Genomic DNA, 16,419 nt, shown 5'->3' with positions numbered 1-16,419 from the left:
GAAGTCCTTGTGGGGTTCTTAGGGGTCTGTCTTCAATGTCCAGTGTCCTTTTTAGGTAGCTGCTTCTCAACCCTCACTTTTGAGTAAGGGAAATATCTTAGTTTTGCACAATTTCTGCTTTATAAGTCCTGAAGAGCTGAGCTGGCATCCTGTTTTCATTTAACATGGCTTCTGTTTCCCTAAGCTACATCCTTTATCTATTTCTACAAGGCCATATTGTCCCTGATCAGAGTAAAATATTGTTTTGTTCTACTATCCTTAGGTTGTTCTGTTCTACTGTCCTTATCACGTCAGGTTCAACCCAGAAGTGAAGGGCTCCTACAGGGTTTGAGCCCACCTTAACCTTGATGTTAACCAGCACCCGCTGAACTAATCTTGTGAGAATATAATACTTTTATTGCAAGGCAGTAGAAACAGCAAACAAACCCCAAAGTGTGTTTATATGGCACTTGCCAGGTAGTGAAATGTCAGGATTAATAAACAATGTAGATTTTAAGCAGCCCTTTGCTTAGAAAAAACCTGTGACATAAGTGTTGTCTATAGCTGTGATGTCCCAAATGTCATCCCTAGTGTCTGTCTTACTCCTAGTATTACCTCAAATTATACTGGAAAAATTGTTTCTTTTTCTTTCCAGTTCTCCTTTGTGTTATAAACAGGGGTAGTGGTCAATGGCTCAGAGTCCTGATGGACATCAGTGACCAGTGGTGTCCCTCAGGGGTCTGTATGGAATCAGTGTTATTTAATGTCTTCATTAATGACACAGATAAAGGGACTGAGTGTACCCTCAGCAAATTTGCAGATGACACCAAGTGGAGCAGGGCTATTGAGACACCTGAAGGATGTGATGCCACCCAGAGGGATTTGGACAAGCTCAACAAGTGGCCCATGGCTTAACAGACCAAGTCCAAGGTGCTGCACCTGGGTCAGGACAATCCCCTGTACCAATCCAGGCTGGGGATGAACAGGTCCAGAGCAGCCCTGGGAGAAGGACTTGGGGGTGCTGGTGGGTGAGGGGCTGGACATGGCCCAGCTGGGAGCCCAGGAACCCCCCGTGTGCTGGGCTGCATCCAGAGCCCCGTGGGCAGCAGGGCAGGGAGGGGATTCTGCCCCTCTGCCCCTCTCTGCTCAGACCCCACCTGCAGGGCTGCATCCAGCCCTGGGCTCCCAGCACAGGAAGGACAGGGAGCTGCTGGAGCCGGGCCAGAGGAGACACCAAGGGGATCAGAGGGATGGAACAGCTCTGGAGAATTGGGGCTGTTCAGCCTGGAAACGAGCAGGCTCTGGGTGACCTAATTGTGACCTTCCACTGCTGAAGGGAGACTCCAAGAAAGATGGAGAGAGACTATTCACAAGTGTAAATAAAAAATGTCCTGGAGTGTCATGACACGGGGAAATGGCTTCAAACTGAAAGAGAGAAGGTTTAGATTAGATAGTAGGAAAATTTCTTTGCTGTGAGGGTGATGAGGCCTTGGCACATGTTGCCCAGAGAAGCTGTGGCTTCCTGGCTTCCAGGAGTGTTCAAGACCAGGTTGGATGGAGCTCTGAGCAACCTGGTCTAGTAGATGTCCCTGCCCAGGGCAGAAGGTTGGAACAAGATGATCTTTTTGATCCCTCCTAACCCAAACCAGCCTGTGATTCTGTGATTGTATGACCCTATGATCCTTTCACACTCATTAGAATTGCAGACAATGGAATAAAAGTCATGACACAAATCATCCACAGTGTTTTGTTTTACTTTTAAATAAAGTGTTTAAGTATTAAGTATCAATACTTGTGGATATACAGACTAGAGTATAGACATGGATATACAGAGAAAAGAATAGTTGCTTTCTTATATCACGTAATGTTGTATAAGAGTGACGTAACCATTTCAGAAGTGTATAGAATTGTAAGGTGATTTTAAAAGAATTGCTGATGGCTTTCAAGAAAGAACAAGAAAAAAAATTTTATGTCTACAGAAGTAATCTAACAAGTTCAGACAACCATTGAAAATTGTTCAGGTGCTCAAAACATTTCAGTTGAAAGTTCTATATGCTTGATAGCTCTAAAGGAAAACATAGAGAAAATAATTAAAACCCCCACTGTCATGAGCAGGATTGTGTGATATTTGCTGTTTTAACATTTTAAAACACACTGCACAACTTCTTTTGAGATAAATCCACTTGATGTCCAAGAGATGTGCCCTGGAATCCTCATTCCTGTTCCTTATCCATGTATGTTTCCAAACAGAAGGAAATTTTATGCTCTACTCTGAAATCACTTTTTGACTCAGAGTACTCTTTCTAAACTTCTCCAGACTCTCCCAACAATTTTTCAGGTTATTTCTCTCTTAATCAAGTTGATGTTACCATCTGGATCACTTCATCCCACGTACCAATCACAAAAGATTTGTCAATTTCATCACCAACACAGGCAAAGAGAGAAAGTTTAAACAAGAATTGAAAAGGAAAATTCAAGCACTGCTCCAGAGCCCTTATTTGAACCAAGAACAGAATTCAAAAATAGTTTCTGCTTTCATAGGTTTCTTTAAAAACAGCATTTGAGAATTCTATTATCTTTAAGCCTATAAAATGTTAAGAGAGCTCAGGCAAGCCAGGATTCCTCCCATCAAAAATTTTAACATGCAATTGTGCAATTAAATATTTAGTCATGCATGTATAAAATCACAGAATGGGTTGGGTTGGAAGAGACCTTAAAGATCATTTAGTTTCAAGTGCCTTTCCATGAACAGGGACACCTTCCAGTAAACCTGGTTGCTCAGAGCCCCATTCCAACCTATCCTTGAACGTTTCCAGGGATGGGGCATTCCAATGAAAGTCCATTCTTTGGGCAATCATTGCCAGTGCAGGTATGTAGATTTTTTTCAAGTACAGGAGGTACCATGTCAGAGACAGAAATTACCCTGTATTATTCTATTTTTTATAACTCAAGCAAAATGAATTCTCAACTCCTTTGTTTTGTTGTAAAATCAAAAAAGTTCTGAACAAGCTAAAGTATGATATTGTAAAAGACTGGGGTTCAAATTGCAGCCATCTTTTACTCACCTGGAGTGGATTGGGATGAGGTGGTTTGGGTTTCAGTTTTGAACTGCACACTGTTACCTTTGCTACTTTTGAGACATGTCAAGAACCCCTAGGAGAAGGAGTCAGAAATGGTTATGCATCACTTTGGATATTTCAAATGTCAAGAGAAAGAAGAAAAGTTTGAATATATTATCATGTCTTACTAATGCATTTCAAATCTCTTCCAGACACTACAGCTTAACAAAGTGAACAGTTCTACACACTCTGCCAGCACTTTTCAACCTTGTTGGTAAAGATAAAGGTCAGAGACCGTAAGTTCTCAATTATCAAGGTCTCAATCAATCTCAAAATCTCATAGTAATTGAAATGGAGTTACTACAAATTAACAAAATTGCAGTGAAACTATAAATGATTTTCTACCTTCTACTTAAGGCTTAGAAAGATTGATTTCTAAGTTATAGTGAGTGAAATCATTACTTTTTTTATTCATGTTTCTATGTCCTAGGGGTCTAGGAAACCAAAACCATACAAAGGGTATATTAACTCTAAAAAGATATTGTCTTAGAACCCTTCTTGAGATTTTTCAATGTGAGTTTGTAATTTTTGATAATATTTTTCAAATACAATATAAAACCTCGTGAAATCATTTTCAGTTTAAGGACTGTCTTTTTTCAATTTATTTCATATACCATCAGATTATTCCAAGAGAAAGCTTAAGAACTAAACCCTACTTTACTGAAAAGGTCTGACTCAGATAAATGCTGCTATTTGTGAAATCTCTTTCAAAATTGGGACTTGGTTCTATTCAATTTCTTCTTTTGAAAATCGATATAGAATGCACACCACTTGCTAAATAATTTATGATATAGGAAATAAACACACAGAGAAAAAAAAAAAGGAAACAAAACACAAAAAAACACTGAAGAAAATTACCTGAATGTATTGCCTGGGGCAGTGATTGATGTAGTCAAAGTTCCTTCTTTAAAGTAGAGACTATTTTTAATTTTTACTTGTTTTTATATATAGAGAAGGACTACTCAAAGGATTATATATTTTACTTGAAAGTGTCCTTTAATAGTTGTCATTTAATAGATGCAACTCCCAAAAATGTTCACTATATGCTCCTATTAAATTCACTGGGTAAAGAACCCAAAAAATAATCAGAACCCGACCCCTCACATATTATCTATGGAATCAAAATTAAGAGAGTGCAGTTATTTCAAAAATTTATGTAAATATTTTGAATTATGTGAAAATTATTCAGCTTTTATTTATACTATAGTGACAAGATTTCTACAATTTGTCTATAGGCAAATAGACTCTGAATAAAAAATTCACAACAGACCACTTTAACGAAAGTGATATTCTTGTGTTTAGTCCATAATCAAGGATAAACAGAGGTCTAAATTAATCTCTGGTACTTACATGCTTTACTTACTCCTCACCACAATTAAAATTATTTTCTCCCACAGACCTTAAGACCACAGAAGTTATATATGGGTGAACTGTGTTGTTGCTCCAACTCTACTGATTTTGGTTTTGTGTCAGGAGTCTCTGAATTGGGTACTGCTTCTATTTCCATTCTTGAGTCACACCCTGAAAACCATTTTTTAAATGTATTCCCTCTAAAATGATGAAAGTCGCAGTTATACTCTCATTAATAATAATGTAAAGCTGAAACTCATGATTTTTATGTATTTTTGAGTTATTTTATGTTCTTAACACGTTCTGAAAATTTATAATTGGCACTACTGAATTACTATTATCATTACTATCATCATCATTATTACAATTATTATTATTAATGATAATCTTAATAGTAATACTACAGATAACTGCCATCAGGCTGGTAATTAACAGCTCTAATTTCAACATTCTATGAGGAAATGGGAGGGCCTCATTTATTGCTTTTAATTCTGCCCTAAAAAAAAAAAAAAGTGAAAAAAGAGGTTTCACCTGGTTATCCATGTATGATTCACTGGCTGTCTCTCATTAAAATTCTGAAGAATTTTAGAGGTAACAGACAAAACTGTTTTTTCTAGCAAAATATCTCTGAAGTAAGTGTAGCCCACCACGTTTTGTCACAGACATTTTTCAAGAGACAATTCACCTCCAAGTCAAAGACCTTTAGGGGTCTGTTTGAATGGATAAGGGGGTGGATAATTTCAGCCTATGCTAATGAAACAATAATGTAGCTACAATTATTTTGGATCTTTAGGCTGTTAAATTTTTTTAAGTAATGTGTAGGCACGTGAACAGCAAAGCTCTAAGAAAGCAGCTTGAAAGCTTTGAATGTAGGCTTTGAGATAAGCTTTTGAACCCTTTGAAAGACTCAGCTGGATATCAATATTCTTTTTATCAAACTTTCTGGATATGGTTTTCTTCCCTAGCAGGGAAAAACACTTTGGTAATTTCTCAACACTTAGCAAATATTTAAATTACAAAGGCTTCACTCTGCTCTCTCAATAGGAATGCATTCCTGAAATGCAAATGGTAGGCTACCTTTTTCTTCTTTCTTTTTCTTGTCAATTTTAACTAAGATTAAATTACATTTGGTGAATGCTGTCAATAAATGAGAAAACACTCTTAATAATGTATACTAGTAATAAATTAGTCCCTTATTCATTCTTCCAGATACAGTATGATAATACCTGTTTTAAAGAATGAAGAGGATGCCAGTTTTAAGAGTGATGAGGTTGGAAAAAAATAATTTCAAATATTATTTTATACACTTGATAATTTTTCCAAGTGTGAGGAGCTATTTGAGAGAAGAAGGGCAGTGAATGTCACAAGACTAAAATCTTGTCTGATAAGAGGATTACCCATTGCCAACAAGGCCAAGAATCCAACAATTAAATAAGAACAATTAAAACAAAATTAATTCCACAAATTAACTCATTTACTTGTAAATTTCCAACAACTGGGTGTTGGAAGTTAGGTGTCCTTCCTTTTGTTCCTTCTCACCATTGGAATTTTTGTCCACTAGTTGTGGGGAAAACCTGACTGCGGGTACTTGGTGTGTGCTGGAGAAACACAAAGAGTTTGTCTGGGCCCATGGAGGAAGGATGGCAGGAAAAAGGGAGGGAGAGGACAGTTTTGTTGGCTTCTCCAGCTTCAGAGAAGGACACTTTGCTGCGAGCTGTTGCTGCAGAGGGAAGGGAATTTGCCATCACCCAGACAGAGCTGATGCTTCTTCTTCTCCTTCTTCATCTCTGGGCCTCACACCCCCTGTCCTGCTGGGACATGTGGCAGTGCCAGCCTGGAGCTGCTGATCCACCTCATCCCCCAGCCCAGGATCTCAGCTCATCCCTGCTGTTCCAGCTGAGTGTTCCTCAGAGCCCTGCAGGAGCACCGGCACTGACTGCCCCAGGGGTTTGTGAAGCAAAGCCTCTCCTCCATCCCTTCCCGTCTCGGCCCAGAAGGCTGTCACGGGGTCCCTGCTGCTGTTTTGTTGTTAATGCTGTAGTTATTGTTGTTTGTGTGCCTGGTTATACACACTGGTAAAGAACTGTAATTCCTATCCCCAGATCTCTGCCTGAGAGCCCTTGATTTCAAAATTATAATAATTCGGACATAGGGGGGTATCTACATTTCCATTCCAGGGATGCTCCTGCCCTCCCTAGCAGGCACCTGTCTTCCAAACCAGGGCACTCTGTTCCATAGGCTTGAACAGCAATATGTTCCATATGTTAGATATGTTTCTATCTGAGATAAAACACCACTATATTTTCAGTTGCTTCCTAAATTGTGGCTACACAGAATTTTGAACTCTCCCACTCCACTTTTATTTTGTATATCTCTGCATATTTTATTTTCAGTCAAGTCTTTGGAAGAGTTAGTCACAATATTAACTATTAATAACCATTTGTTTAAAGAAAGTGAACATAATAAAATTCTACTTTTTTCTTCATTAACTCCATTAGTTGATGTAAATAAAAATATCACATATTAATTGAAAAATTGACTGTGTATAAGCCAATGAATTTGTTATTCTTAAGTGAATATGCATGTGACTTTTTAAAACACAAACAAAAAGAACTAAAAACCAAACAAGCAAACAATACCAAACTGAAACCCATGGTTTTTCTGTAAAGGAAATTTAAAAAATCCAAGGTTATTTATTTTTCCTAACAGCAACCATTGAATAAAACCTGAGATAATTCCCAAAATATTTTAGTTCTCAAAAATTTTTTGGCTTGGTGAAAACTTGTTAAAAGTTGTTTAAAATAGGAGCTTTTTTTACTCCTTTCTAATTAAGTGAACACTGATGGAGGGAAGAGTGTTTCATGTATGATGGTTCTGACAAATCATGTGATTCTTTCTTGATTATGATATCAAATGAGTCATTAAAAAATATTTTATACAAAAGAGAAAAGAGAGCCTGTCACAATTTTAAACCTCTGTCTGTTCCTTCTGCTAGAAATGTCAAGGCTGTAAATTTTCCTTTTTTTCCTGATTCTCCCATATACTTTTACATACATACATTAACATATTCATAATATATATTTTTATATTTTGAAGAATATTTATTTTTTGTTCCATGGGAAACAAAATATAGTTATACATAATTTTTTAAACAAACTCCAAGAACTTTTCTATTATTGTTTTTTGTAAATCAGACATTGGAGGTACTTCCTTCTCTTTCAGGAAATATTTGTTTTCCTTATCCACCATATTTTATAACCTCCCGTTCCTGCTCCTGATATCTCATCCCAAATTCAATGAATAAACTCTCAATAAAACTAAGAAATAATAGAGACTTTATTTCCATCATAAGAATGGCATAGAAATCTTGTAGCTCTGATAATTAAGAAGAAACTATTTGTTCAGTTTTGTAAAGACTTTTGGATGGTGATTCAAGGTATTAATTTCTCTTCTTGAAATCAAATTTTCCTTTTCTTGGTACAAAAAGATTCTAGTGGCAGTCCACATCTAAAAAAAAAAAAAAAATTAATTTTAGGGTTTTTTTTGTTAATTCCTATTTTCTCATCAAAATTCCTTTTACCATTGTACATAATCATTAGATCATAACCAAAGCTTTCAAAGCTTTGCACCTTTCAACTTATGCATTCAAAGCAATTTGCCCATAGAAAAATAAGTAACTGTAAATCTCCTCTATATGAACATGACCCCTTTGTTTCATAAAACACAAGTATCCCTGAATTAATTTTATTTGCCATCTCAAGCCATCTCAAGACTTGTACCATCAGCCATCAGAGTGACCACTTAGTGAGTAACATAAAGAAACCAAGATATGTGCAGACTGTGAATATTAACAGAGATAACAGAAGGATACTAATAGTCCTCATATATATATATATATATAGTCCTCTTATAGCCTGACAGGGTTTTCCCAACACTAAGACTAATTATGATTCCTTAGGAGTCAAAGAGATTTAAGAAGAGGAAGAAAATATAGCATGGCATGTGACAGGGAATAAAAGAAAAAAGTCTCACTTGAAAGGAAAAGGGATCTTTGAAAGTAGACAATACAATTTCTATTATGAACAGCGATTAAAATTTCAGCTATTAAACTGAATATTCTAAAATAAAAATTATAGTAAATTCAGTGAAAACAGGAAGTATTAGACTGGTGAGTCTTCAACCTTAAAGACCTTCACAGACCCGTAATAGAACCACTGGTGATGGAAATCTCAGTTGTGTAATGATCCATCCTCCTTGATCTGGAAAGACTGCATTTTCTTCACCAATAAGTGAATAATTCAAATATTAAGCTTTAAAAAAGCAGTAAAATTTAATTGTCTGCACCTGACATCTAAGCTTTTTAGATTGTCAGTTTCTTTTGTTTTACCTCTCACAGAATTTCTACTCCTTTCTTCTTCCTTCTGTACAAAGACCTTTTATTTATCCACTTTCCAGTTTTAATTTTGAACTTTTCTGCAGTGCTATTGACTAGCACTTGACACTTTGTTCCTTAGACTAATTAGTGTCTGAGATTTGAACAAAGAATACAGGCTTTTATAAGTTGTGGCTTTTTTCCCCTCAATGTAGTTTTAGCAGGTAGCCTATGTCATATATTAGTAATTATATAACAGGGAAAAAATAATTGAAAGCTGGAAGACAGCTACAATAACAATGTAGAACACACCAATTTTCAACAGGACTCTGAGTACTCTTGCATGATTTTAAGGTGGTCAGAAGTCATATATATAAATAGTAAAGGAATTACATTGTGTAATAGGGATGTTGTGACTCTTCTCTCTATTTTTCTCCCTGTAAATGGGAAGCTGGGATTTGTAAATTCACAGTGGTCCCCTAAGAGAAAGTGAAGAATGGCAGAGATTCCAGGCTTCATTCTGCCACAGAGAGATTAGAGACAGAGCAGGGGATGGCTCTGCAGGTGGCATTTTTTGGTAAAATATCCTTACTTGCACTGGACAGGTAAGAAATGCTCCAAAACTACAATTTTTTTAAGAGGAAATATACTTTTTTCTAGGGTGATACCGATATCAAAAAGTACTCATATATCTACAGAGGTTACTTAGATATTTTCTGGTATTATTCTATTAGAAAAAAATAAAAAACACAGCTAATCCCACCCTAATGCTTGGGTTTATATTAGTCTTGAAGCAATTTTTACTACTTTAATCCAATATAAATCTGTTCTGAACTTCCTAGTCTCTGGCCAGATATAAATTCATATTTTTCTTCACTGTGGTACTACAATGTATTCTTTTATATGAGGTAAATTTTCTTTGGTAGTTATTTGTACTCAGAAATCATTGCTTCATGAAAGATTTCTTGGACACCCAACACACATCCTTTGGCAAAGTTATGAAAAATAGCATATCATCTGAAAACTGATAGAGGTCCATAGATGAAAAATTGTATTTTATTATGGTTCTGATTTGTTTATAGTTGAAGTTAAATTAATTTAGGAATACTAAATTAAAAAAGAAGTTACAGAATATGTCATAAGGAAGTAGGAATCATAAATATTAATCAGGAATTCTTTATCCTTAAAAATACTGGATTTTTTTACAAAAACACAGGAAAAGAAAACTGAAGATTTTATCACATTTGTCAGTTTGGCTCTTTTTTCTCATGGCATTTCATACCATCTTGTACAGAACAATGGAAAGACAATAAAAACTCAAAAAGCTCTCCAGAAAAAATCTCCTCCAAACCATCCAAAGGAATAAATATTTCATGTCTTAATTGCCTAAATATTGCGAGGTACAAAGCATTGAAGATGTAAAATCCTTTTGTTGCCAACACAAAGGAAGATATCTTAGCAGAGATGCTGAAAACTTGAGTGCACATGGAGAAAATAAGCTCTGACCTGTGGAGAAAGATTTTTGTCGGTTGTGAAGCACCAAAAAAAGATAAGGAGAGATTTGAACAGCCAGGGCCTCTACTGTACCTCTCCTGTGAGATAATGAGAGACTTCACCCTCAAGGTAACTCTGTTTCACTGCTTCTGTAGCCATTAGAAATTAAAATTTCAAAAGGCATGTAGAGAATATGTCACCCAGCTGCAGCTGACTGTCAATGGCATTAAGCTCTTTCAAAACCTCCATGTGCTCACTGCTCCGGAGCCAACAATAAACAGCAGTAAATTTGCATGCAGAGATTTATTTTTTCCTTCCATTTCAAGAGATTGCCCAAGATTATTTTTGAACTGCATATACTCCTTTAGACTGCACTGCCACTGTTCCATTGAAGTTGAAGGGATATGCCACTGTTCAATGTAAAAAAAAAAAATATGAAAGCAAGGAAGACAGTGAGGAGAAGTTATTTCAATTTATACTTTCACTGCTTATTAAGCACACCACAAATCCTTCTATTTCCCAATGAAAAGCCACAGTCTGTTTTATGGCACTTTGTTCTTTTGTTTTCAAAGTTGTCTTGAGGACACATTGCACTGTGACAACTCAAATCAAGCTGTATTCCTTGTACTCTGCCAAGAAGTATTAGAGAGGATAGTGAAATGTGACTCTAACAACCTGAGAAAATGTCACGATGAGATAGAGCTCAGGAGATCACGCAAATATTGTCACCAACGTTTAGAAAGGATTCTGCATTAAATGTATTTTCCCCCCAAAGCTTTAATAAGTTTAGGGCTTATTTTCTATTAGCTGTCAATTATATTAATACTGTAAAGAACTGCATGAGACTGTGCTGCCAGGAAATTAAATACATAGAATCAAAATCTTCTTCCTGTTGTTCTGGCTCAAAAATGACACGTTCCAGATCAAAATCTTTGAAAGCATTCTCATATGTTAATATCCTATGTCCTAGGAGTTTCATAGTAGAGTGCTGAAAAATTGCATATAAGTAATGAAAGTTTTCCTTTAATTTCTTAATCTTTCCTAAAGTTAAGTGACTTTAAAAATGAAAGACATCACAATAAAACACGGGTACAGTTGCTTGCATGAGCTATATTTTTATGGACTTATACATTTATTTTTTTGCCCCACTGATGTTCAGTGAAAAAGTCATGATTGAGACGGTATGAAATTAGCTTGAAATTGAACCTAAACTGAATTTGTTAGTTGGTGGTAGATTTAATATGATTTGAGAGTAATAATGTGTGCTATTCTGAAGGTGAAAAGTAATTTGGGCCAGAGGAAAGCTGTCTCCTAAGGGCTGTCAAGCCAACATATCCATTTTGCCAGCCTTGAGCCCATTCCATTGCTTCTGTACATAACCAATGTTAGAAAAACTTATTTTGTTTTTAGCAAGAAGATTCATACCTATTTCAGTGGACAAGCACATTATATTGTTTTAATATATTAAAGGTCATCAAATAATATTCAGCTGAATGAAATTTATACATTGAAGCTAAAACCCAAAACTAACAACTTGGACTTCTCAAGTTAAAACAACTTGGAAGACAATAGATAAATGTGGGTGTCAGAGTAAAGAGTCGTCTAGGGAGCATCCTTGGACTTAGACTTCATTGAGGTACTCAGATTGAAAATTTCCTGGAAAAATAGAAGGGTACACATATTTTTGGCTCTAAAATTCTGTGAATCGTGACCAGGTGAAGAGTCCCTGAGGAAATGAGTGGCCTTTGTAGACCAAAATTACAATGTCAGGCAAACAGACTTGCTCCACTAGAAAGACAAACTCTTTGTGCCTGGCTGTGGGACACCCAGGTCCAGCCACGACTCATAAATCAGCAGGTACATCTCAAACCAGAATGGTTTTATGTGGAAATGTTTTATGCATTTTTTTTGAGTACAATAATAAGAATTAATGCATATATTATGCAGAAAATCTGGTACTTTTTTATGGTCATATTTTTCAAATAAAGTTTCTTCTCTTTTAATCTTATGATTAACAGAAACTAGCCAGACCAGCCACATCAGTAAAGATAAGCACAGAGCTTATTTTACAGTTTTCTCTATACTGTGGAATATTAAAGTGCCCTTTGAACAATAAGAAACCAACAAAAAAAGATAAAAAAAATTAAATAAACTAATGCATACTTGAAATATAAGCCAAAAAAAAGATTATTCTGCTAATTTTGAAATATATTTTAATAAATTAGGTAAATGTGTCACAACAAAAGCTCTTTTCCACAGATGAGCCTTGTAAATATTATTGTTCCAAATAAAGCTCATTGAGATCCACTTATTTTTGTACATCTGCTGTCTTGGTTTTAAATTTTCAGTTTTTCCCCAACAATTTCTCAGCTATCTCGTATCCACATAACCCCAGTTTGGCTTTTCTAATAGGATTTAATTTTTAAAGTCATTCTTCTATATAGATCATACATAAGGTTAAAAAACTTATGTATTTTTCTTCATGCTTGTTTAGATGGGGAAAATTAAAGTTAATTGTTTCAACAATCTTTCATAAGGCATAAAAGAGGTGCTAACTCCTTTTTTCATCAAAATCTCCCCAAAGATTCCAAAACTATTTGAAGATTGTCATCGCGTTCCTATTTATTTTGAAACTTGAAACAGCCATTATAGATTACAGCATAAATACCTTCTGGCATGTATTCACTTTGAGCACACAATTCCTTCTTTGATGCTAGAATTTCTCATTTTTGCCTTAGATTTTGAAAATTAAATGCTTTTGTGTTGTGTGGGTCAAAGGTAAAATACAAGCAAGGGTAAATATCAGAGATAGTTACCACTGACAGACTTCTCTTTTGACTGACATTTCATTCAGTGACTTCAGAGAAGACTCAATTACCAACAAAACACCATCAAAAGAGATGAACTGGAAAAATATTAAAGATATTTTTCCCAAAAGGCTACATTTATTGTGCCTATTTCTATTTGATATACATGTAATATTCGAAGTATCTTTTATGGGAAAAAAAACCCAGAGAATTTATAGATTTTATAGTGGTTTTCCATTAGATTCTAAGGGGTGAGATTTGAAGTTCTAAACTGAATCTTTCTTTGTTACAATTACACAGATAGAAGAAAAAAACCTGACATTTTACATTTTAAATATATCAAGTCTCTTAATTTTTGACCTTCCATATTTTAATAAGCCTTTCTATGTTACACTGTATTCTGTAAAAAAACTTTTGGCATATTAATAATAAAAACTCTTAGAAAACCAACTGCGTTTGAACACCAGTTGCTGGTCTTTTTTTTGGTCTTGCATAATATCTAAGGTTGCCTCTAAATTTCTGTATTTGAATAATGCAAATTGAGGTAAAATTTTACATTTTGTTTTAACATGTATTCAAAAATATGATGTCCTACTTAGCTATGTTCCATTCTTTTTCAGGCTTTTATCTGTTTGTCACTAAGTAAAAAATATTTTATGTTGTGGTGGTGATAAATAATAGAGTAGTGTTCAAAGTCTTGTCAATATGAAAATATTCCCTTTTTATTTTTAGTAAATATAATTTCTGTTTATTAGCCCATTAATTAACCTACAGATTCTACCAAGGGAAAAATTCTGTTTGCTCCTCTTGATAGTGAGAAAATTACATCAACAATTCTCCAATGAGACCTTGAGAAATTTAGGGTAAGGATGAATGACAGTTACAAGGTATGTAAGATAATGTAAAATTTCACATATCATTAACTGATATATTAGCATATATAATTCATTTAATATATAATTCATTTAATATATCATTAGTTTAATATACTCCACCGTTTTTCCTTTTAAAAAATTAATACATTATTCAAAATTAATATGCTTCTCCTAGTTTCTTCTATCATAATCACAAACATATTCCAGGCCAATACTTTGGAAATTACCTTTAAAACCCTTAGGAGCTGTAACAAGAGAAACCTGAAGTACACAGACGTAGGAAAAGAGGAATTAGAACAGTGAAAACTGACCTCTTTTCTCCATTCTGTCCATGTGAAGCACTTAAATAAAAGTTAAACACATTCAGCCATGAATTGATTAGAATACGATGTCAGGTCAAGCCTGGGACAGTTTTGTATGATAAACACAATGTGTGTATAGTCACAGATTGCTTTAAAAAATTGTAATTATCTCAGTGGGCTCATTGGCTTCACATGAAGAAATCAAACCTCATTGCTTGCCATAGTGCAACAGTTGGATGCACATAATATGAATTCACAAAAAAAAATAAATAAGTAAAGTTTGTTTAAGGGAACATTTACAAGTACAAAGAAATGTAAGCACATGAGACTGCATTCCCTAACCCTGCAGATGCCATTGCAGACACCCACAAACATGTGGGAGCTTGATTAGTCTTCTGTGTCAGAATGCACAGATCCACAGAATGAGTGAGTTTTTCATTTGGGCCAATGGAAAACAAATTTGATTTTTACCTCAGGACCATAATTCCATATAACTGCCCATGAAATTTCACGTTGTTTTTAGAATAATTTTCTCTTGATGCATTTAAATTGCTCTGACATTGAACAATGTACTGAGATTCAATGGATATTTATTCAGTGTTGAGATATTTTTACTTTCAGAAATGATGATGTGCTCAACTCCTTGGAAGCACAATTCCCACTTCTTTTGGGGCGTCTCAGACTCTGTGTACTCAACACCACCACTTGTGATTCTGTGCATAAGTACCTGCCTTTCACATAAGGTGAGCTCAGGTTCTGCATATTCCTAGAAGAGGAAAAATTGTATAATAGTCTCAGGAACAAGGCAGGAAACACTCATCACAAAAATATGATGGCTGCAAAGTGTTGAATAGTGCCACAATATGTAGCTCATTGTACCAGTATATCCTTACAATACTCCATCTCATGTTTTTCCCAAGCCATTTCACCACCTGTTTAGAATTCTGATCTGCTTCACTGTATTCTCAACCTTTCTTACCTTGGTATCATCTGTAAATTGAAAAAACATTGTTTCCTCACCCTGACTGGTAAGAGTTTTCAAGTGAAGCAAAGAGGAGACAGCTGTTAGATTGGGGAAATATGCAGTCTGTTGGTAAGGGAACAGATAAGGCCTCTGTCTCTGGAGGTCTTTTGAGAACACATTACAGAAACACCAGTTAAGAGAAGCAATATTTCTGCTTTGAAAAATTCAGGTAGATTTCTAGATGCATATTCCAGAAGCCCCTTTCAGTCATGCTCTCTCTCATTTAAAAACATCCAAAAAAAAAAGCTTAAATATACCATTCCAACTCTAGAAGCAAGCATGATGTACCATTGCATAGATGCTTGCAAAATTAGTAAAGTGTGAAAAAGCATTAAGACATTATATGTTCACTTGGAAATGACAACAGAATAAATCCCCAGGAAGGCCTGGCATAATTTGAGGACCACACATTTCAAGGCAAAAGGAAAAATTCTGCAATGCTTTTAAGTCAGCTTATCCATTTCGTATCAAATTCCTCCCTTGAAGTGTTTATTGGACATATGTCATTCACAACACTGTAGTTCTTTTACAAATCTACTTTGCTAATTGATTTCATGTTACTTTTACGAAATTTCACAAATTCTGTATTGATTGAAGTAACAGAACATTTCTTTTAATCAACCCAAATTAATTTTGCTATCTATTTTTAATGCTACAGGACCAAGCAAACTCCTGGCAATCTGTTTAATTAAATACCAAATCTCCATCTATCAAAAATAAGACCATATATTTGTTCCTACACTAATTGGCAATACCATCTGGAAAAAAAGAAAAAAATGCACATGGTTAATTAGTTACAAAAAATGACCAAAAGCAACAATAATTGAGCTGTCATCTGGTGTCAGTGCGTAAGGGAATAGTTAAAAACATATTCACCTTTTCTGTATGCAGCCTAAGAAACCTTGGGCCAACCTGTCTGTATGTTCAAAGAGGACAGATGCAAATAAATCACAGAGAAAGAAAGTGTTTTCATCCCACCTAAAAGAATTGCTATGTACAGACTGACTCAAATATACAAAGAGAACAAGATTTTATTTCTTTTATACAATCCATACTCTATGGATATCCAAGTTTTCATTACTGAAAATTCCTGCTAA

This window comes from Cyanistes caeruleus, chromosome 3 (assembly GCF_971803275.1).
Source record: "Cyanistes caeruleus chromosome 3, bCyaCae1.hap1.1, whole genome shotgun sequence".
In the NCBI taxonomy this organism is placed as follows: Eukaryota; Metazoa; Chordata; class Aves; order Passeriformes; family Paridae; genus Cyanistes; species Cyanistes caeruleus.
The sequence above is the reverse complement of the archived record's forward strand: the minus strand, read 5'-3'. Positions refer to the sequence as shown.